This window comes from Pongo pygmaeus, chromosome 6 (assembly GCF_028885625.2).
Source record: "Pongo pygmaeus isolate AG05252 chromosome 6, NHGRI_mPonPyg2-v2.0_pri, whole genome shotgun sequence".
NCBI lineage: Eukaryota > Metazoa > Chordata > Mammalia > Primates > Hominidae > Pongo > Pongo pygmaeus.
This window is the reverse complement of record NC_072379.2, coordinates 78,999,041-79,021,378: the sequence shown is the minus strand read 5'-3', so window position 1 is coordinate 79,021,378 and position 22,338 is coordinate 78,999,041. Positions and strand designations below refer to the sequence as shown.

The 22,338-nt window shown below is 35.3% G+C and overlaps 1 protein-coding gene and 1 pseudogene across 4 annotated transcripts in view; both read left to right on the top strand.

Moving 5' to 3' along the window:
* The window catches only part of GLCCI1 (glucocorticoid induced 1), a 119,897-nt gene that overhangs the window by 1,750 nt on the left and 95,809 nt on the right, over positions 1-22,338 (top strand). The window lies entirely within an intron of this gene.
* On the top strand, positions 8,413-12,475 carry LOC129041228 (peptidyl-prolyl cis-trans isomerase-like 4; annotated as a pseudogene).

Genomic DNA, 22,338 nt, shown 5'->3' with positions numbered 1-22,338 from the left:
TTTTTTTAATGGAGTTTTCTTGATGAAGGTGTTAGAGTTGGAGAAAGTGGTCGTCTGCATTATGATACATTGCAGTCTTGGTGTTTTTGTTTTATTATTTCAGACCTGTAATTAGCATGTTGCTAACGCACTTGTTTTCTGACCACTTGATGGTGAACCAGTGTAGGATGTAGTGCAGTGGGATGAGTACATGAGCACCAAGAAATACATCCTGTAATCTGTATGCACTGGGAGGAATATGCTCCTCCACTCCTCCCCCAGGTCAAGCCAGCTGCTGCAGAAACTGACATCCTCCAGCAAATCCTGAATGAATGAATGAAAACAACGTGATCGCCCTAATAATGACCACAACTGAACACACATCTTTGGCTGTATTTTATAGAAAAGGCCACCATTTTCTAACAGATTAATGCCATATGCAACTCCTTTGCACATTTTCTAGAACTGTATGAAATGAGAAGTAACAGAACGAACAGAAAACAGTTACATAAATTTTTTAGTGATTTTGCTTCAACAGTGCACAAATTCAGTTTTGGGATTTTCTTGTAGGGACTAAGAGGCATAAAATAAGCATTGCAGATTGTGTACAGAGGGTCTTGTGGGTGTGAGTAAGAGAAGTTTCGGCAATTGCTGCAACAACATAATGGCCATTTAGTACCTCCTCCCCTTTTGTATATAAACACTAACATCTTAAAACGGATAATAGTACAACTTGTTTTTCTGCATCCTTCAAAAGGCTTAATTGCTTAGGAATTACATGCTCCATCATCAAGCAGTTTTAATAAAATTTGTGATCTGGCTTAAACTATTCTCTTTGTTGTAGTATGGCACATCCGAGTTTAATGCGATTTTAATGCAATCATGATGAAAACACTTTTCTGAGTCTGGTTGTGCAGCAGACAGATTTGCAGTGTCAGAGAGCTTGTGTTGGGAATGCAAGGGCTTTCTTTGCTAAAGATGTTTTTCTGCTGTTTTAAACACCAGGTGGTTTTGTCAGTTTCTTACATTGCAGTGATTTTTGAATGCGGGCTTCTGTGCCCCCAGTTCCGTGATTATATTACTCCTATGTTACTTCTCCATGTCCCGCCTTTTACCCCCACTACCCAAATTAAAACTGTCCTACTAATCTATTCTGTTTCCTTAGCCATTTAAAATCCATGATCTGAACAGTTGATTTAATTTTTCGAATGATTATCTTCTCAGTTTCTTTTGAATGCTGTAAGGTTCTGACTTGAGTGGATTTTAGCCTCCACTGGTCAAGGCTCCTGCCGCTGCCACTGCTGCTGCAGACACTGACATCACTATACTGCATGAATGAAAAACAACAACGTGCTCCATTTCTTCCTCTGCTCTCCACCTCCTCCTTTTTCTGCACACTTCAGTGTGTATGGGTGTGTGTGTGTGTGCAAGAGGGTGTTAAAACTGCGTTTGAAACTACATTTGAAAGCATTAAGTAGTTGATGGCTCAAGGGGTAGGTATATAGTATAAAGGCATGTTGTTTATGAAAAGCTGCAAGGGCTATGGGCATTTGGACTAAAGGTGACATAACTGAGCATTCAGTATTTCATGCATTTCATCTGGAGTGATGATTATAGGAGAAAATATGGAAGCTTAAAAATTTATGATTCTTTTACCAAAAAATTATGAAACAACACAATTTCTAAATAAATTATATCATTATCTGCGTCTTAAGCATTCTCAATGTGAATATTTGTAGGGCTTAAGTCTAGAGTAATAGAGAAATGCTATTCCGATTGTTTCACAAGGCTGAGGAAAAGCTGAATTCCATAAATAGGAATAGTCAATTTTAATATTATTATAATATTAATTTGTACAACCCAGGAAAAAATGGTAATTTCCTTTATTTTTGTAGCATAGTTTTAAATAATTTAAATGGTTACCATAATAGAAATACATAAATTACCAAATACCTTGCCATATGTATAGCAGACATGGAGTTTTACAAATTGAAACTGTTTTGTTTGTGCTCATGGATCATCCTCTTTTTGCTTGTTTTTTTTCTTTTGTATTTTTAAAACTTCAAGGTTTGTTATTTACATTCATTCTTGTACTTTTGCCATTAGTAAAATGTCATCCTCCCTCTTGTTTGGTTCTGAAGGGTCTTGCAGTGGTGAATGACAGGCTGCTGAATGAATCCTCAGGCTCCCTGTGATGTGTTTGTAATAGATGTAAAATCATAAAGTATTATGCAAATAGTTATTTTTTTGTAATGGTAATACATAAAGTCTACCTTTGAGATAAATAGAGCAACTCAAATGAGAAAAAGCAGGATGTTAGTGTTAAAATTGATTATCTTTAAGCTAAAATCATTAGTTAACAACCAAAAGAAAATATAATAAAGTTGCTTCTTTTTGAAACCTCACAGAGCAGAACCCATGGATTTAAACATAGAACAAATACAGTTTTACTGTCCAAGATAGTAAGTAGGAAATGCAAATCTTTGTGTGTGTGTGTGTGTGTGTGTGTGTGTGTGTGTGTGTTTTGTAAAGATAGAGCATTAGGATTAATTATAAGTTCTAAAAGATGTAAAAACAGTCGTATTTAGAATACTCTGGATGGAGAATATAGCTTATTTTTAAGTGTACCAAATCTGATAACAAAAACATGGAAGAGCTTGTAATTTATATAGCTTCTGTTATGAAAAACAGCATATGTTAGTTCCTGATTTAACGTATCAGGTTTATTAGGCCTAATACTCTACCAGATTGCTAACTCTAGAGTGAAATTTGATTAGACTTTTTCATGAGTATCTTGAGAGCCTCATTGTTTTATACATAAAGAAGTTATGATTCTATTCTAAAAGATAATACAAATACAATGTTAACTGCATGTAATATATGTTTGCCTGTGTTAATTCATTTGCTTTCAGTTTTTCTCTTTTCTTTAAATTTATCTTTTTAAGTCATTTTTATACTGTGCTCAGTGGAATACAAAAAATTTTAATAACTTTTTCTCTTTTAAAAGAGATACTCAGATATTCTCTTTCTATAAAGTTTATTCTCAGGCTGATATTCTTGAAAATTAAAATCCTCCTTTTCCATTTTAAAATTAATCAATTTTCCTTGAGTGCTTATAGATACTTGTTTCAAAGCTTTCTTCTACATTAACATTTTAGCTTTTTCTAAAGAGACAGGTTTCACATACTGACTTTTGGGAAAGGTTTTCATTCTCAGAAAACTGCTAGAGAGCAGCAGTGTTCATTATTTACAGAACTATTTTTTTCCATCAGTTATCTCATGGTGCCTAAAATTTCTAGATCAATGAGTGAATTGCAAAATAGATAAATGAATTTATAGTTATTTAATCAAAATCTATTGTCTTATGTTCAAAGATTATGTTCCTCTCAAATAACTGTTATTGTAAGCGTATTGAATATTGAATACCTAGCATGTGTAAATCATCTTAATCAGTTTTTAACTGTATGTAAAGTTCTGTGTGTATATATTGAACTGGAAATCATTTTATTAATTACAGTACTTTTTACAGAAGGACTGCAGTGTACATTTCTGCAAGGACTTAATGCAAATTAGGATTTGTACTTTGGGGAAAAGTTGAAGGATAATGGCATCCTTGTGATTTTTATTTTACTTGTGATAAGTCAGACTACATGTGAATAAGAAAATAAGGGAGTAACTGAGCTCCACAGCAGTGAATAGAATGGAAATAAATGACAGTGTTCAACAAATGGCTAGTCGGAGAGGGTTTTCCTTAGTCTGAAATTTTAAAAAATTCTAAAAGTCTGTTTTATTAAAATATTCACAGGTAGTTAATAATCTGCCAAAGAGTATATTCTAATGACTTAGTTCTTAATTTTAGTTTGGTCTTTTCTCCAGAACTTAACGTTTCCAGACACCACTAAGATAGACTTTTTGGCAGCCCCTGTCCTAGTCTGTGTCTGGCACTGCTTTTTGTCTTCAGTATATAATTTATTCTTTTATTAAGTGTCTAAGAAGCTAAATCACTGACACTCTTTTTGTGCTACATACTGTTTAATTATTTTAACAAGAGGTTGAATTTATCTAACTTCTGGTCTCTGCCAAAAGTAAGTGGAGGAAGGAGAACACAAGTACTCATATATTGATAGAGAAAGCCTAGGGAACTGATGGAAGGCAGATACTACCTGTATTTCCCTATACTCTTCATCTGGACCCTTGAAAGTGACCATAAGTTGACTCATCATTTGGCTATTCTAGAAGAATTTTTGTGCTTATTCTGAAAAACAAATTATAATGGATTAACAGTAATTCTGAAAAATCTAAGGATTTTACTTACGAACAAACTGTGGAAAAGTATTTCATTGTAGCATGAACAAACATGGCAGATACCTTTAAGCAGTGTTGTTTATTCCAAGTGAATGTTATTAAGGCACATACCAAGAGGCAAGTTCATGAATACCCCAGTGACTTCCCCTATACTATGCTGTGTCTCTAGTTTTAGGTAGGAAGGAAGAAAACATATATTTGTGTGCTAACTATATACTAAGCAATGTATACTTTGATTCAGCAAGTATTTAGGATGTGGATCTTCTCACTCCAGATCCAGTGTTCATTCCATAAGACTATCCTGTTGCTCCTAACTCAAAAAGACTCTGATGTTGATGATCAGCTGTGATTTCTAAGCTAAAAGAATGACAAAGGAATTGGTTTTCTTTTGTTTCCATGGCACTATTATGCTGTGCTGGGATATGATCTGACATTTTCAGAATGTCTAAAAATGTGAGACCTAGTTTGTTGAATGTAACTAAAATAAAATATAGATGGATTGGCCATTTTTCTCCATTTCTTTCTTGCATATAAAGAGAAAGAGACAGAGTGTGTGTGTGAGAGAAATTCTTGTTTCTGAGATAGAGAGAGAAATTCTTCTTTCTGAAGATAGGAACATGATTGTATCTGGGCTTTCTTACGTGTGTTCAGAATCTGTACTGTCCTTGAATCACTTTATAGTGAATATAAGTGCTTTTCTCCCCTTTTCTCTCTTCATAAATGTTAAAAGTTAATTACATATGGTGCTAAACTGATGAAAGCTCCAGGAATCACTAAACAGAGACGGGTCTCATGTGATTGTCCCAGCAACTGGCACCAGGTTGATTCAGCCCTCCCAAAAGACAACAGGCTTCCAAGAGCCTGCAATTTGTGGGTTGAACAATGTACGTATATAACTTAATGAAGTCCACCATAGTATACCTTAATGATGGCTCACCAAAAAGAATGATAATTTAAAGAAGCTAGTGGCCTGGGCTCAGTGGCTCATGCCTGTAATCCCAGCACTTTGGGAGGCTGTGGGGGGCAGATCACTTGAGGTCAGGAGTTCGAGACCAGCCTGGCCAACATGGTGAAACCCTGTCTCTACTAAAAATACAGAAATTAGCCGGGCATGGTGGTGCGCCTCTATAATCCCAGCTACTCGGGAGGCTGAGACACGAAAGTTGCTTGAACCTGGGAGGTGGAGGTTGCAGTGAGCCGAGATCACGCCATTGCACTCCAGCTTGGGCAACAAGAGCGAAACTCCCTCTCAAAAAAAAAAAAAAAAAAAAAAAAGAAAGAGAAAAGGAAAGGAAATAAAAGAAAGGAAAGGAAAACTAGTAACCCATGGTTGTGTGGCAAGGTCAGTGTCCAAAATTGTCTACCAGGTTATTAGAATTGTTAAGAAATCCTGCCGGGCATGGTGGCTCACACCTGTAATCCCAGCACTTTGGGAAGCTGAGGCAGGCAGATGGCTTGAGTTCAGGATTTCAAGACCAACCTGAGCAACATAACAAGACCTTGCCTCTGCACAAAATGTAAAAATTAGCCTGGGCATGGTGGCACACTCCTGTAGTCCAGCTACTCAGGAGGCTGAGGCAGGAGGATCACTTGAACCCAGGCGGCAGAGGTTACAGTGAGCTGAAATCACCCTACTGCATTCCAGCCTGGGTGCTAGAGTGGGGTGCTATCTCAAAAAAAAAAAAAAAAAGTTAAGAAATCCACCAACCATCTAGATGGGTTTCGTAATGAAAAGGCGAAAACTGCTACAACTTCCTGTCTAGTGTTACTGAAGATCAAATACTTATTAGCTACTGACAGTAATAATTCCTTATTTATTCTGTATAGCCATAAAGAAAACTTTTGTGAATAGTCCGTATAGCTAATTTTAACTTTTACATTACTAAAAAATTAACTTGCTGATGAAACATTTTCTAACATTTTTACACAGTTGATTGTTAAGCACAGTGAACAAGACATAAACGAACTCCTTGTGGCTTGATTAGCTTTATTAATAACTATTATTGATAACATATACATAAAAATGATTACTATAGATGATATTGAGAATAAGACTGAATGAGTATTGACTGACTAGACTTGTGCTATAACTGATTCTATAAATTTGCTTTTGGGATTATTTGCTGTTTTTCTGATGAAGGTGGAGCAAAGCATGTTTGACTGAACTTGTCCTTGATAGTATAACCGGGCTGTTTTCTCTAGAACTAATTATCAAATGAAAGGCCAAAGCAATTATTTTCCAAATGGTTCCATAGACATGTCATAGAGACATAAATGTATCCTGGGAAATACTAGATTTGGAGTCAAGAAACTTGAGTTATCTTTTCAGTTTTGACATTTGACTTATGACAAGCCTCTAACTCTGCATCTTATCTTCTGTGTCTTTAAAATGAAGGGGATAGACTTTTTTAAGATTTTGGTTGGGTAGGGAAAAGATTCTGCTATTGAAAGGAAAAGAAAGTTTGTTAGACTAGATGATTCTTAAAGTTTTTATTTATTGAGCTTTTATGCCAACTAATAATCTTTGGTAGAATCCAATATAAGGTACTTTTATTAACCTCTTTTCACAGATGAGGAAATGAGGTCCTGGGAAGTTAAGTAATTTGCCCAAGGTCAGGCAGCATGCACAGGGCTCTTGTAATGCTCTAAGTCCTGACTTCAAGATAGGTGAAAGTTGTTTTTGGAACCCAGTTAGTTATGGGGCAGGAAAGTATGCACAATGTATTATCCCACTGCTTATACAGTTAAGTCATAGAAAGGCTAAATATAGCTTTGGGGCGGTGAGGGAAGAAGAGAAAGCTAAATGGAACTAGACCCTAGGGTGCATGGAACTTAAAATAGTTGTAAGTATCCCCAGTAATTATGCCATCATTGGGCCTTCCCTTTGGTCCCTAAAGGACCTATCACTTTGTTTAGACAGAATTTAGCATTTGATTTTTAAAAACTTCCTTTCACATGAAATTTCAAAATCTGGGTAGAATAAGGTCTCTTTTTTGTGTATTCATATTTGGCAATGTAAACTTTAAAAAATCTGCCCATTTATAATGTACTATAAGGCTACCTTCAGCCCCATAATTATGATTCTCTACATTTATCATCCTTTGATATTTTAGCAACATTTAACATAGTATCTTTTTATACAACACTGTCATGGCAAAGCAATGCACACTACTTTAAAAAAATTATTTATATGTACTTGGCTCTTTCACTTCTTTTAGGTTTGTTGATGTAATATAGAAAATAAATTTTAATCTCTATTTTAATAATTTCTTCCAGGGTGTTTTGGCATTTTTTCAATGTCATTTGTGCTTACTGTAAGTTCTGCATAGTAGTTAATGTGGAAATGATTTTCTTTTATAAGTAACATTAGAAATTGTGTTTGTTGTTAGGAGAGTAAAAGTATTATATAGAGTCTTTGTGATGGATAAAGTTTCTCATAACATTTCTTCTGTAATTATATTTACTTTTCTAGTTAAATATATCAGTTATGCATTGAATTAGTGAAATGTAATGCTGGTATCTTAGAAGATAATAAAAACAGTAGGACTCAGTGGCTCAGGGTTACGTCAAGTCTAGCCATATGGAAACTTTACTATTCCTCATACAAACTTGTGAAGTGATCTTTCTATGAAGGTACAAAAATATCATAGTAAAATATAGATTGGTTTATATTAGTTAATTATAAACAAAATGTATTTATAATATCTTTTGAAGTTTTGTAAGTGTCATTTTATTTCTTCTAAAGTATTCTTAGAGTTACTCTGACACGTTGCCCCTAAAAGAATCAATCAACAGTCCTCTTCCTGCTTTGTGTCAGATCATTTAAGTGTCTAGGACTTAACTAAACTGGTGTTGGCAAACATTGCTAAATGCAGTTTCATTAGTATTGCAAAAGTGAGGATTTAGACTGTGCTCAGAAATTAGATTTTTGAAAAAAGCTACAGTATTCTGCAATATTTCGATCATATAGCTTAAAAAGTGTATTTTAAAGATCTATTAATATTTTACATGCCAGAGTGACCTCTTAGTTTGTTAAAAAAAAAAAAAAAAACGCATTCAGGGAATTGCATTTACTCAGTTTTTATCTTTTTAGGTAACAAATAGTGGGTCAAATTCTTAGCAGATTTTAAATGAATTATCCTTCTTCAGAAATATGCTATTCTCACTGAGTTTTAGATTTTATATATGAATTATTTATTTCTAAGTTAGCTTGAGCTTTTTTCTGGTGTTCTGTTTTGAAGTTGCCAGTCTGTTTATGTATATTTTTCTTTCATTAGATGAAGCTTAAAATATTAATTGTTTCATCCTATGGTTTCTATAACATACTTATATCTAACGTATCTTGGTGCCTGTACCTATTATAATATTATACTATAGTTTGGCCTAGGATGATGTCACTGGCCCTTTCTTTCTCTGCATACATATACATTAGTGCAGAAGTCTGAACTGTATTGTTGGATGTGGCTTCTTGTGTAGTAATGTAGTAATATGTAGTAATAATATTGTGTAGTAATCTTGGGCAGTGATGCCTTGTGAGGCTGTTGAGATAAGGAGGACTTGGCTTTGTCTAAATATCTGCTATTGCTGAGCTACAATGGGAAGTGACAAACTTTTCATGTGTTATGTCACCATTTACCTGAAATCTTGGTGGAATGCACAGTGACCCATTTTTCTTTCTTTTCTTTTATTCTTTCTTTATCTTTCTGTCTTTCTGTCTTTCTTTCTGGCAGTGTCTCGCTGTGTCACCCAGGCTGGAGCACAGTGGCACGATGTTGGCTCACTGCAACCTCTGCCTCCTGCCTCAGCCTCCCAAATAGCTGGGACCACAGGAGTGTGCCACCACACCTGGCTAATTTTTTGTATTTTTAGTAGAGATGGGGTTTCGAACTCCTGGCCTCAAGTGATCCACCTGCCTTGGCCTCCCAAAATGCTGGGATTATAGGTGTGAGCCACTGGACCTGGCCCTATTTTTCTTTCTTATAATCAGACTTTACCTATTTTCAGTTTCTATCAACTTTTAGTTTTTGCCTTAAAGAATATTAGCGACCTCACCAGGGCTTATAGCTGAGGAGGAGTGGGTGCCATGGCGGTTCTACTGGAGACTACTTTGGGCAATGTGGTTGTCAGTTTGTACACTGAGCAGCAGCCTTGCAACTGTGAACTTTTTGAGAGCAGGTACCACGGTTTAATGGCATTTGTGATGGCAGTGCCAAGCATCTAGAAGGTACTCGCCTGCTTTAATTTCTTGAGATATTACAAAATAAAATATTACAGTTATTGCCTTATTCACAGTGTACAAAGGTATTTTATCTTACAAACTGTTGATCCTACAGGGACTGGTCATGGAGGAGAGTCTATTTTTGGCCTAGGATTGTATGGTGATCAAGCAAGCTTTTTTGAGACAGAAAACGTCCCAAGAATTAAGCACAAGAAGAAAGGCACAATGTCCATGGTGAATAATGACAGTCATCAACATGGATCTCAGTTTCTTATCACTACAGGAGAAAATCTAGATTACCTCAATGGTACCATACAGTATTTGGTGAGGTGACAGAAGACATTGACATAATTAAGAAAATTAATGAGACCTTTGTTGACAAGGACTTTGTACCATATCAGGATATCAGGATAAATTATACAGTGATTTTAGATGGTCCATTTTGATGACATTCCTGATTTATTAATCCCTGATCAATCACCAGAACCTACAAGGGAACAATTAAAGAGTGGTAGAATTGACGCAGATGAAGAAATTGATCATTTCAAACGAAGGTCAGCCGAAGAAGTAGAAGAAATAAAGGCAGAAAAAGAAGCTAAAACTCAGGCTTTACTTTTAGAGATGGTGGGAGAGCTACCTGATGCAGATATTAAACCTCCAGAAAAATCTGTGTATGCAAATTGAACCCAGTGACCACAGATGAGGATCTGGATATAATACTCTAGATTTGGGCCAGTAAGAAGTTGTGAAGTTATCTGGGACTGGAAGACAGGAGAAATCCTCTGTTATTTCTCTCTTTCTTTCTTTCTTTCTGTCTTTCTCTCTCTCTCTTTTTCTTTCTTTTTTTGTTGAGATGGAGTCTCACTCTGTTGCCTAAGCTGGAGTGCAGTGGCACGATCTCAGCTCACTGCAGCCTCTGCCTCCTGGGTTCAAGTGATTCTCCTCCCTTAGCCTCCCAAGTAGCTGGGACTACAGGCATGCACCACCACACCCGGCTAATTTTTGTATTTTTAGTAAAGACACGGTTTTGCCACATTGGCCAGTCTGGTCTCGAATTCCTGACCTCAGGTGATTCACTTGCCCTGGCCTCCCAAAGTTCTGGGATTACAGATATATGCTTTTATTGAATTTGAAAAGGAAGAAGATTATGAGAAAGCCTTCTTCAAAATGGACACTATACTTATAGATGACAGAAGAAAACATGGATTTTAGCCAGTCTGTTACAAAGGTTAAATGGAAGGAAAAAGTGGGAAATACACCAAGAGTGATTTAAAGGAGTATAAAAAGGAACAGGATAAACCATCTAATTTGGTTCTGAAAGATAAAGTAAGCCCAAACAGGAGGCAAAATATAATGTTGTACTAGATGAGCAGGCAGAAGACTCCAAGTCAAGTCACTCACACACAAGTAAAAAACACAAGAAGAAAACCCATCACTGCTCTGAAGTAAAAGAAGATGAAGACTGCATACCAATCAAAAATACTAATCCAGATAAGTATAGAGAAAGTTTGGAGTTTGGTCACTATGAAGAAGAAGAAAGCTGTTGGGAGAAACAAAAGAGTAAAAAGAGAGACCGAACTCAGAACTGAAGTCGTAGCTGATCTCGAGAGAGGAATGGCCATTATAGTAATAGTCACAAATCCGAATACCAGACATCTTTACGAAAGAGAAAGGAGTAAAAAGAGACTGAAGCAGAAGTCCAAATAAATCCAAAGATAAAGAAAAATCTAAGTACAGATGAAAGATGAAGAGGCAGAATTGAGTGGCTAACATATTCACCCTTGTCTAACTTAGAGTGCCAGGAAAGCAGATGTTCAGATTTTGTGTCAGAGCTTGTTATTTTTTTCACACTAGGATTATTGCCCTTTAGATTATTAATACTGATTATATAGGGCACTGAAAGAACTCAACATTTTCTTTGTATACTTTTTTACACTAATTTTATTGTTATACGTAAATGGTAGTCTTCATTTTTGAAGTCTTTCACATTTTTACTCTTTTTTTAAAATGAAGTATTTATACTACAAAAATACATAAACGTGTTTATAAGGCAAAGGGATAATAAATATGAATATCTGTATACTCATCAGCCAGCTTAAGATCTAGAATATTGCCTATACTTTAGAAGTCCCCTAAGAACCCTCTCCCTCTCAAGTAATTATTTGGAAATTTATGTTTGTCATTTGCTTTGTATATAGTATCTCTAAATGAAATGTTAATTTTGTATGTTTTTCAATTTTGTATAAATGGCATAATGTTTGTTTACTTTTGTGACTTTCATTTTTATTGCTGTATAGTATTATATGAATACTTATTCTTCTGTTGATGGACATTTGAGTTTTATTTATTTTTGTTTTTGCTGCTGAAACTGCTGCTGTGAACATTGTCTGTCTAGGAGTTACAGTGCTTGATCATGTGCTATGAGTATCTTCATTTGTATAAAAGAATGCCAAATTATAAAAAATATTAGAATTATAGCCTTTAATATTACTATTCAGTTATGTTAGCTAGTCTTTAGGACACTTGCCCCGTTGTACTTTGTATTAAACATGTGGTCAAAAAATAATGTCTTTATGCAGATATTCCTGTTTAATGAAGTACGTGTTGTAGTTAACTTCTCGGTAAAGCAAACAATGTTAAATGAATCATATTTTGTGGCTTTTCTTTTTTATGGGCATATGGAACACTGAAGAAAATCTTACGGCCTCTGACTATAACCATGTAAGAAACTGTATAAAATTGTATGTAGGAATTTTAGGAAATAGGGAGGCATAGGAAAAGTAATGAAATGAATTATAATTAATATTTGTTTTGTTCATTTTAAAATATTATTCTATTATTGAATTAAGTGCCTCAAAATATAAAATAAATATATAGTGCAGTAGCTGAATCTTTGATTATTTGACCCACTGTATTATTCCATAGTTAATGTAGTGATTCTAGAGGCTTTGATAGTTTAGTTATGATTTTTCATTTATCGTAATATTTTTATAACTCTGTATTCAAGGTAATTTTGGTGGATGTCTGTGCTTCACCAAATAATAGCATGTCATTTTTAGTATTCCAGCATCTACTATGGTTTCTGGTGTTTAGAAAGCCAGCCTTGCAGTAAATATTTTTTAAATCCTTACATAGGGTTTATATAGAGATTTCTGTTTAGCTGTATATGTTCAAATCCGTGATTTGAACCCAGCTACATGAACAATGATTGTTAGGGCATGCAAGTCCTGTGACTATCTGACAGAGGTTGAAATTAATAGATTATATTTGTGTTGCCCATTTTGTAAAAATGCCTAATAGTTCAGGTAACTGATGGTTTTTATCTTCATTTAAGGCCTGTTACTCAGTAGTAGTGGTGGAAAAACACTGATTTAGACTTCCACACAAAATAAAAGGAACTGGGTGCTCTCGCTGGTAGAGATAGGTGGGATAAAGATGGGTGATGTCAGCATAGTTCACATTTTAAAAGATGGAAGATAGATTTCCACAGAATGAGTTTCTAAGTTACATTTAAAGTTCTATTAAGTGAATTTTGATTTAGTGAGACTCCATGGACTCAGCTTCTGAGTTTTTGTTTGTTTTTTTGAGACAGGGTCTCACTCGGTCACCCAGGCTGATTGCAGTGGCGCAGTCACGGCTCACTGCAGCCTCAGCTTCCTGAGCTCCAGCAATCCTCCCATTTTAGCCTCCAGAGTATCCAGGACCACAGGCATGTGCCACCACACCTGGCTAATTTTTAAATTTTTATAGAGACGTGGTCTCCCTATGTTGCCCAGACTGGTCTCGAACTCCTGGGCTCAAGGAATCCTCTCACCTTGGGCTCCCAAACTGCTGGTATTACAGAGCTACCAGTGCTGACCCTGAATCTGTTATACTTAGAGAAACTAAACCATCCACGCCCAAAATTTGGTGGGCTCTTCAAATTAAAAATTCTGATGTTTTTATAGTCCCTCCTAAAGACTGTGGTAATACTGAGCTCCAAGTAAGGAGAATGTGAATTATTTATTAATTTGAACTTCATCGTAATGTAAAAACTTTAAACTGTAAAGCAGATTTTGAGGTGGTTATCTGCTCTACACAATATCTAACTTATGTGCAAGTAAAATGATCCAATTTACAAAATGTTATTTACGCAAACTTTTTAGGAAGTCAGTTACACAAGGTTGAGATTCATCTGAGGTTGTAAAAACATATTAACTGAATACTGTAATTTCTCATTGCTGAATAAAATGTTCTACTGAGATTTAGCAAAATTAATACCCTAAGAAGCTATTATAAATGAACATGAATACATCTTTTCCATTCCCTTTCTAGTATGAGTTTTACAATTCTGAGGAATGTGGTATTCAAATAACCCCTAAAAGGGAAAGAACTCGTATATACTAATGATTTTCTCACATTTCTGTGAAAAGATATGCTTATATTGGATAAATATCCCAATACTTTTTCTGGAATATTTTGTCCTTATTTTAAAAAGTATTACTTCAGTTATAATTCCCTAGGAAATTATTCCTAACCAGCTTCATATTTCTGTCCTTCTTCCAAGAAAAACTTTCACAAAACATTCTACTCTTGTCACTGTCAGGGGGACAGAGCAATAAATAAGCATAATTAGACTACAAATATGGTTAGTGCTGTAGATTATGATTTTATGTATAATTGTATATTTCTACAGGCTGATTTTAATTTATTGTTTTTGTATATACTTAAGGACCAAGGGAAATGTGTGTATATGTATGTGTATGAGAGCGGGAGGGAAGGAAGGAGGGAGAGAGGGAGAAAGAGAAAGAGAGCAATAGCATGCGCACCCTACACATTCCTTTTTCAGCAGTCACTGGATAATCCCTGGCTCCTGACATTTTCTCCATACAGAGTAGAGGTTCATGATCACTTTTTCATAATACTTTAGGTAATTTTAATATACTGAGGGATAGTGACTTAGGATTTGCTCACTTCGTATAAGATAAAACCAATGATGGGCACACATTTACCTGTGTAACAAACCTGCACGTCCTGCACATCTATCGTGGAACTTTAAGTTAAATTTAAAAAAACCAGTGAACACCCAACTAGACATATTCCTGAATGTCTTCCTTGTGATTCAGGGGAAGTTTACTATTTATAGTGTTATATTTCCTTCTCGGAAGCATTTCTTCAATGCTGAACACCTTGACTGAACTGTTTACCTCAGAGTTATTTGGTAAGGTGTGTTTGTTGTGTGTGGATTTGGAGAAAAATCAGTCAGTTTAGATATAAATCCTTTCTTCTGCATCATATAATATAGTTTTAGAATGGCAGTCCTGTTATCTGCAGTTTAATTTTCTTAAGAAATGTATCAATTTTCTCTGCTGGGTTTGGTTTTATAATTTTTGAGCGGAAGATTATGTTGGTATTTAAATTCAAACTTGAAACAAGCATTGAAAAGTGTAATTACTGCATTTCCATTGGCTGGAAATGAGTATTTTTATAGTTGGTACCTGTGTATGGCAAGTTAAAACAGACACCCTTACACATTCTACAAGTTTACAAATCTGAATTTTTTAAAGTATCATTATAACTGTCTTTGGATGTTTTGCTCATGGTTTTTATCTTCTTCTTGATCCCGTTACCGTCTGTATAAAAAGTTTTAAAGTGTATTCAATCTAGTTTTCACAAAATAGAATATATCATATGCTCTTAGTACAGGAATTCGTATTCAATTTACATGCTTTGAAAAAGTGACCTAGTGTGGCCAGGCGCAGTGGCTCCTGCCTGTAATCCCAGCACTTTGGGAGGCTGAGGCAGACGGATCACGAGGTCAGGAGATGAAGACTGTCCTGGCTAACACGGTGAAAACCTGTCTCTACTAAAAATACAAAAAATTAGCTGGGAGCGGGGGCGGGTGGCGGGCACCTGTAGTCCCAGCTACTCGGGAGGCTGAGGCAGGAGAATGCCGTGAACCTGCTAGGCGGAGCTTGCAGTGAGCCGAGATCACGCCACTGCACTCCAGCCTGGGTGACAGAGCGAGACTCTGACTCAAAAAAGAAAAAAAAGAAAAAGTGACCTAGTGTATTTTTCTGTGTTACTGAGAATAAAACTAATAAAATTCAACAAATTTTACTCTATATAATTGCAAGTTTGAGTCATGTGTTTTAAAGATTCATATGTAATAAGATATGATTAGAAGCATAGTTATCAAGATAAGAGTATTGAATGATTTAAATTTACACTCAGAGACTTGGTACAGAAATGGAGTTGGTTTCTTCATTTATTGGCATGATGGTTCCAGCCTTTATGGTTAAGAGATATTCAGACCTAGAGTGTCATTGGATTGAGTTCTTACTTCCTACTAGTATAATCTTTGACTTTTTCTCCTCACTCCTTTCTCCCATCCTTCTGGTCACTATATCTTGTCTTACCTCCTCAGAATTATCTCCTGAACATGGTGGGGTTTTTTTGCATTCTTTCCATGTCCTAATTATTACTTCTTGCTTGGACTTTTGGAATTGTCACCTCTTAAGTCTTTTCCCATGCCAATTGTCTTGCATCTTTAATGTAATCATTATACTGCTATAAGCACAGTCTTTCTTTAAAAACAAAACAAAACAAAAAAACCCCACAAAAACTGGTTTTAATGAAAGATTTCTGTTGGTTCCTTGGTGAATTAGGGGTAAAAGACTCATCTCACTATCTTCCACTGTGTACCTTGTGTTCCTGCCAAACTGAACTCACTTTCTTTGGGTATATTTTTCCTGTCAGGAATACTTGTGCCTCTAATATACATGATTTTTGCCTGAAAACCCTAACTGTTCTTTGCAAACAGCTTTCAAATATCATGCATCTCTGCAAAATATTCCTAACGTTTCCAGGTAAAGAGAAGTGTGGCTTTCTTTGAATATTCAAAGCACTCTATTTACACCTTTACATTGTACTGTCACTATTTAAGACACTTGTCATCTCATCTGAAATGTCAGTTTCTTGAGGGCAGGAATTCTGGACTGTTTAGGATCTCGTTGCCCACCAAATGTATTTCTCTACTTGAATGTTTCTATTTCACTCTAACACATTGCCTGACATTTTACTACTTAGAGATCCTTTTGAGTTGACAGTCATTTATTGATTGATTATTGGCAGAGTCTCGCTCTGTTGCCCAGACTGGAGTGTAATGGCATAATCATAGTTCACTGTAACCCCAGACTCCTGGGCTCAAGCGATCCTTCCACTTGAGCCTCCCGAGTAGCTAGGACTACAGGTGCATGCTGCCATGTCTGGCTAATTTATTTTTTATTTTTTTAGAAATGGGGTTCCACTATGTTGTTCAGGCTGTTCTTAAACTCCTGGCCTCAAGTTATCCTTCCGCCTTGGCCTTTAAAAGAGCTGGGGTTGCAGGAGTGAGCCACCATTTTATTTTTTAAAATGCATATCTCTGAAAAGATATCATTGAAACTCACTATCTTTGTATGAATTAGTTCAATTACATTATTTTCCTCATGATATTAAATTGAGAACAACAGTACCAAGATAATGGGAGTCTTCTTGGAGATGAGACGGGAGTGATGGACATAATGCTTTTTGGAGAGTAAGTAGTAGTCTTTCAGTAAGATGATGTTTGGAATATGAGAATATAGTCTTTCATCTCCATATGGCCCCAAATCCCAAAACCTAGGACTAAGGCAGCACTGGAGTCTCTGTTGATAAGAGTTTACCGTTTACAATAAGGTTTTTGTGGTTAAGTCTATGTTAAAAGGATCCAGAAAGTTCAACTAGTGTTATGTGTTTTAATGCTGATGACCAAAGAGTTGTTTTTTTTTTTTTTTTTTTTTTTTTTTTTTTTTTTTTTTTTACTATCAGGTGTATTGTTATTAGTAGATACTTAGTATCATCAGTTTGAAGTTACATACCACCTTCCTTTGACAAATCTTAAGAACTTTCGAATAAGTTATGAGAGTCCTGACCATCCTTTAAGGAAAACAGTGCACTCCTCTAAAAACCTATTCAAAGAGGTCACCTTGGGGAATTATATATGCTTTCTGGTCTTTTTGAAGTCCTTTTTTTTTTTAAATGTCTTTGGAGAATTTCGTTTAGAATACTCTTGGAGTGAATCTGTCTTTTAGGGGTAGATACGACTTTTGAAAATAACCAAATGTCATTAAGAACCTAATGTGGAGAGTAAGGTAGGTGATTAAGTTAGATTATCTTATTTATGGTGACAGATTATGATGGTTATGCAGTAAGAGTCACTTTAAAATTTGGGCAGACTGTCTCCCAGAGTAATTTAGACAAATAGAGTTATTAATAATACAAAAAGTCTTCTATAGTAGACTCCTGTATGTTCACCTAATCCTCTTTTCTCTCCCTCTTGTCTCCCTCTTTTCTCTCCCTCTACTTCTAGGCTGTAATTTCTGGCCCCCTTTGCAGTTCTGTATTTTTTTCTTTGCTGATCTCTGCTGCAGTTAGATAAGGCTAAATGATAAAGAACACTTTCATCCTTGTTCAACTTAAAAATTCTTATTTGGTCCTCCTCGTTCTTTCTTTTCCCTCATCTGCCGACTGAATGCAGAGAATCTAGTAAAGGACTCTGACCAAGGCCCTAATGAAATGGTAGAGCCATAAGATGAATGAAGTCTGAATCCCTAAATGATCAAGTGAAAAGCAATCTTGTCAGTCAGAAAATACATATTGGGCTTTTATTGTGATAAGGCACTAATTTTTTATGAAAATAAAGCTATAATTTTAAATTGTAGTGGCTAGCATTACCACCCTTACTGTACTTTAGAGTTTGAAGAAGGTAGTCCACTAGCTGATGCTATTGGAGCCACCTTGAAAATTAACCTTGAGAGTTCCTCTCTTTCCTTATCTAATCTGTCACATTGGCAAGTATGGTTAATTTGTGTTGGCAGTGCATCTGTCAATGCAAGAGACACTCCATCAACCTGTTCTATTTTTGTGTTTGTAAAATGTCAGAGCATAGAAATCATAGTCTTTTATATAAATGAGGAAAATAGAATGACAATTGGACCTGATTCAAGTTGTTTTTTTCACTGTCTTGTACTTTATTCACAGTGATTTTAGATGAGCCTCACATAAAGAATATTAACGAGAAATATGGAGCTATTCTACTTGAGGCTCTTCCCAAAAGTCTGCTTTGGTAAAGAGGTCTAGAATACATGCCAGGCGATTTTAAATTTTTGAATATTTATTTCATAGTAAAGGCTAAGGAGACCACTTGTGATAGCCACAAGTTTAACAACTGTTCTGTAAGTAGATATACTAGGTGTCAGATAAATGAAAATATGACAACATTCTTGTTTTTTAGGAACATACCTCCTGGCAGATAAGTCTTGCATTAATCATTTAAGTGCAAGGTAAACATATTTTGATTGTTAGTTTTTTTCCTCTCTTCTCTCATTCTAAAGTGAAAGTAAAATAGCTGAGATATAGGTGAAAAGAGAGACAGATGCAAGTGTGTGATGGGACATCTCCATGAGAAATAAGTGAGCTACATTATTTATAATGCTCTGAACATGCGTAGTTCAGTTCTTGTCACCTGTTAATACTAAATACATAGAAAGGATTTTAAAAATGTAATCAGAAGTGAAGGGAGAGAGAAAGGAGAGAAAAAAATCCATTGGAGCTACCTGGCTTGGTGTGGTTTTGTTTTCCTCCTACTTTGAGATGAGTCCAGTACATCTGGAGGTATTATTCAGTTTTGTATTCCAAATGCCCCAGCTATTCTAGGTATTGTTAATGATTCAGGCTGTATCTAAAACTATCATCTGAGATTAATTCACTCATTTCTTGGGCAATTAGGGTGAACAGTGCTCTTTGTTTGTTGAGGAGAAAAAATTAAATACAGTAAACACTAAAACTTTGTGACTGTAGTCTGTTTGTATCGCCTGGACCATGCCATTTTGACTAAAGCACAGTTTAATCGGTAATATCAATTGACTCTTTTTGACGAAGATAATAATGCCCAGTTTTGTGGCTATTTTAGAAAATAAAGCATAATGCTATCCTCCAATATTTTATGACACTTTGCCCTACACTTATTTATGCTGCTGGTTGTTTTATTTCTTCAGTTGCTCTCAATCCTTGGCAAAACTTCCTGGCAATCTTTTATGCACAATATTTGTAGAATTGTTGAGGTGAAAGGTGTTCTGTGTATGCAGACATAGACTAGTGTTTTACTGTGTTGTGTTTTTTTCACTCGTGGCCTCTACAAAAGTGTAATTTCTGTAAGACATTTTCCTTCAGGATATTTTCTGCAGCTTTTGGCCATTTCCGACTTTATGAAGCTCTCAATTTTGGATAAACTACTGCTTTACAGCTACATATTTGATTCTTTGGTGTCAATATATGAAAGTAAATGCTAGAATAAACATCTGTGTTTCTGTATTTCTGAAGCCTTCATTCTGTTGAGTCTATTTATTCTGGGTTTACTCTAGAAAAGTGTAGCTAGTTGTGTTTCCTAGTAAACAACATATTCACCATTGCTGGATTTGGGGACACAATGTTGGGGTGGGGAGAATACAGCTTGTAAGCTATATTTAATTTACTAGATTATTTTGCATTGAGCAAATCAGTGGTATCCAGACATATTTCAGTACAGATTTCTATTTATCATTTGCTTGGCAGCAGTAGATTAGCTTGGATGGAAATCATACCTTACTCAGGTTAAGTAGTTACTCTTTTTCCTAGGCCTTTCCCCTTAATCTCTTCTACATTTAACCATGGATTTAACTCTTCACCCTATTACTAGACAGTTACGAGCTAATTTGTAGTTATTACATGAGCAAAGTGTTTAAGTGCATGAATCTTTTGTTTATAAATTGTATGTTAAAATATATTTGGATTTGGAATTCTACTTTTCAGTTTAGATATCATGAGAAGGGCTATTCACTTGTCTAGGAGACTTGTGTTTTCTGTATTATATTTAGCTGTTCTTTATTCAAACAGGAGATAAGAATGCTGATAATTTTCCAAGGAAGAATGTTACTTTTCAGAATTAGAGGAATTATAGGCATACAGCTATCTAAATACATTATTTTACATGACATAATTTGATTGTCCTTTTGTAGAGATTCCATAATATTAATAGCCATAATCAGCTTTTTCTTGGCCTTGAAAATAATTTTAGGGATGCTTTATTCTTTATTAACGTGTCCAGTAGATGGTAAGGTGGTGTGGAAGGAACCTGGTTATTCTCTTTGTTCCGTAAGAGGCCCTTCTAGATTTACCTCATTGCAAGGAGAAGATCTTCCTCAAGGCTTCTTTCTTTTCTACGTGGCTCTTCTTCAACCCCCTCAGTCCATTATCCCATCATTTCTCATGGTAAATATCTTTCTCCGTAAAAGGAACTACTATTTCTTAATCCCTTCCTGGTTCTTGCTATAGACTTCCATAGGATGCACTTGGAACTTTGTGAGTGTCAGGCTTGGAGGGAGAGAATAGGCAAAAACCTATTGATGGTTTTAGTGTGAATCCTCCAATTTCAGTTACTTTCCCCTCTAGATTGAGCAGGAGCTGATTTCTTTACTAGGTTACTTAGGAAGAAAACTTACCTCTCTAAGGCTAGCCAATTCAACGACGTTGGAGGAATATTAGAATTTATTTTTTCTTTCTTTCTTTCTTTCTTTCTTTCTTTCTGTCTCTCTCTCTCTCTCTCTCTCTCTCATATATATCTGGCTCTAGAAGGAATTTAATAACTCACATTTAGGTATAGGACATTCTGGAAATTTATAGTCTTAAATTCAAATGTGTTGAGAGGGAAACAATATAATTTTACTATCCTTCTATGGTCACTTATTTCATTTAGTGGTGGAAGACTTGCTCATAGAGATACTGAACATACTGCTGCTCTTTTCCCCTTCAAAGGTGCTGGCTCAATGACTCACACCTTCCACCAGTTCTTATGTTAATTCCTTTCCAGGCTTTTGATTGAAGAGCATTCTGTAATAGATTTTCAGGAAAGACTCATAGGAATAATATTCCATAAGTTCTTGCTAGTTATGTAGCAAGAACTCAGATATAGTTTTTTTAATCTGTGGCCTTTATACTTGAAGGTCACTTTAGCTTTATCAAATATATTTGATATGTTGATTATTTTCCCCAGATATAAGTATGTCCTTTCAGTATGTCCTTTCAAGTTATCTTTTATTTTAGGAGAGTTTTTAAAATTATAGTTTTTAGTATTTTTTGTTTTGTTCCTTTGGTCATTTCTTGAGGGACTCCTGTTATATGCATATGTTGGACCTTCTTTGCCTATGTTACATATTACTTTCTTTTGAAATCTTGTCTCTTCATTTTTTTAATTCTGTAGTTTTTTTCTTAACCATTTCCTGTTCCTGTTAAGGCATTATCCATTGTGTTTATTCATTCTTGTGTTTCTTGTAACTTAGTCTTCATCCCTAAAATAAGTTTTGATATCTTTTCAAAGTTTTTCCTGAGTTTGATCACCTCTATTTTCATATCTTCCTTGCTGTCAAACACATCATTTCTGAGTATTTTTTAAGTAATGAGGTTTTTCATCACTGTTGTCATTTAAAAAAGGATTTTTAGCTTACTTTGAAATATTAGGTCACAGTTTTCATCTTATGTGGGCATGTCTTTCTGGCATGCTTTCATTATTCATAGGGACATCTTTTATTCTTTGTATGCTTTTATTCCCTTACAATAACTTTAGGAAGAATCTGCTATTTTCTGTTGTTCATTTTTTTTAAGTAAAATGAATTTTTTTGTACTTTTAAATAGGGTAGATAGTTCATGATACCATTTCTGTCTTCAAGGCTCTAGTGCTCCCACTCTTATTGTTTTTGTAAAATGACTTCTAAAAAAATTCTCGATTCTGCTCTCTTCCT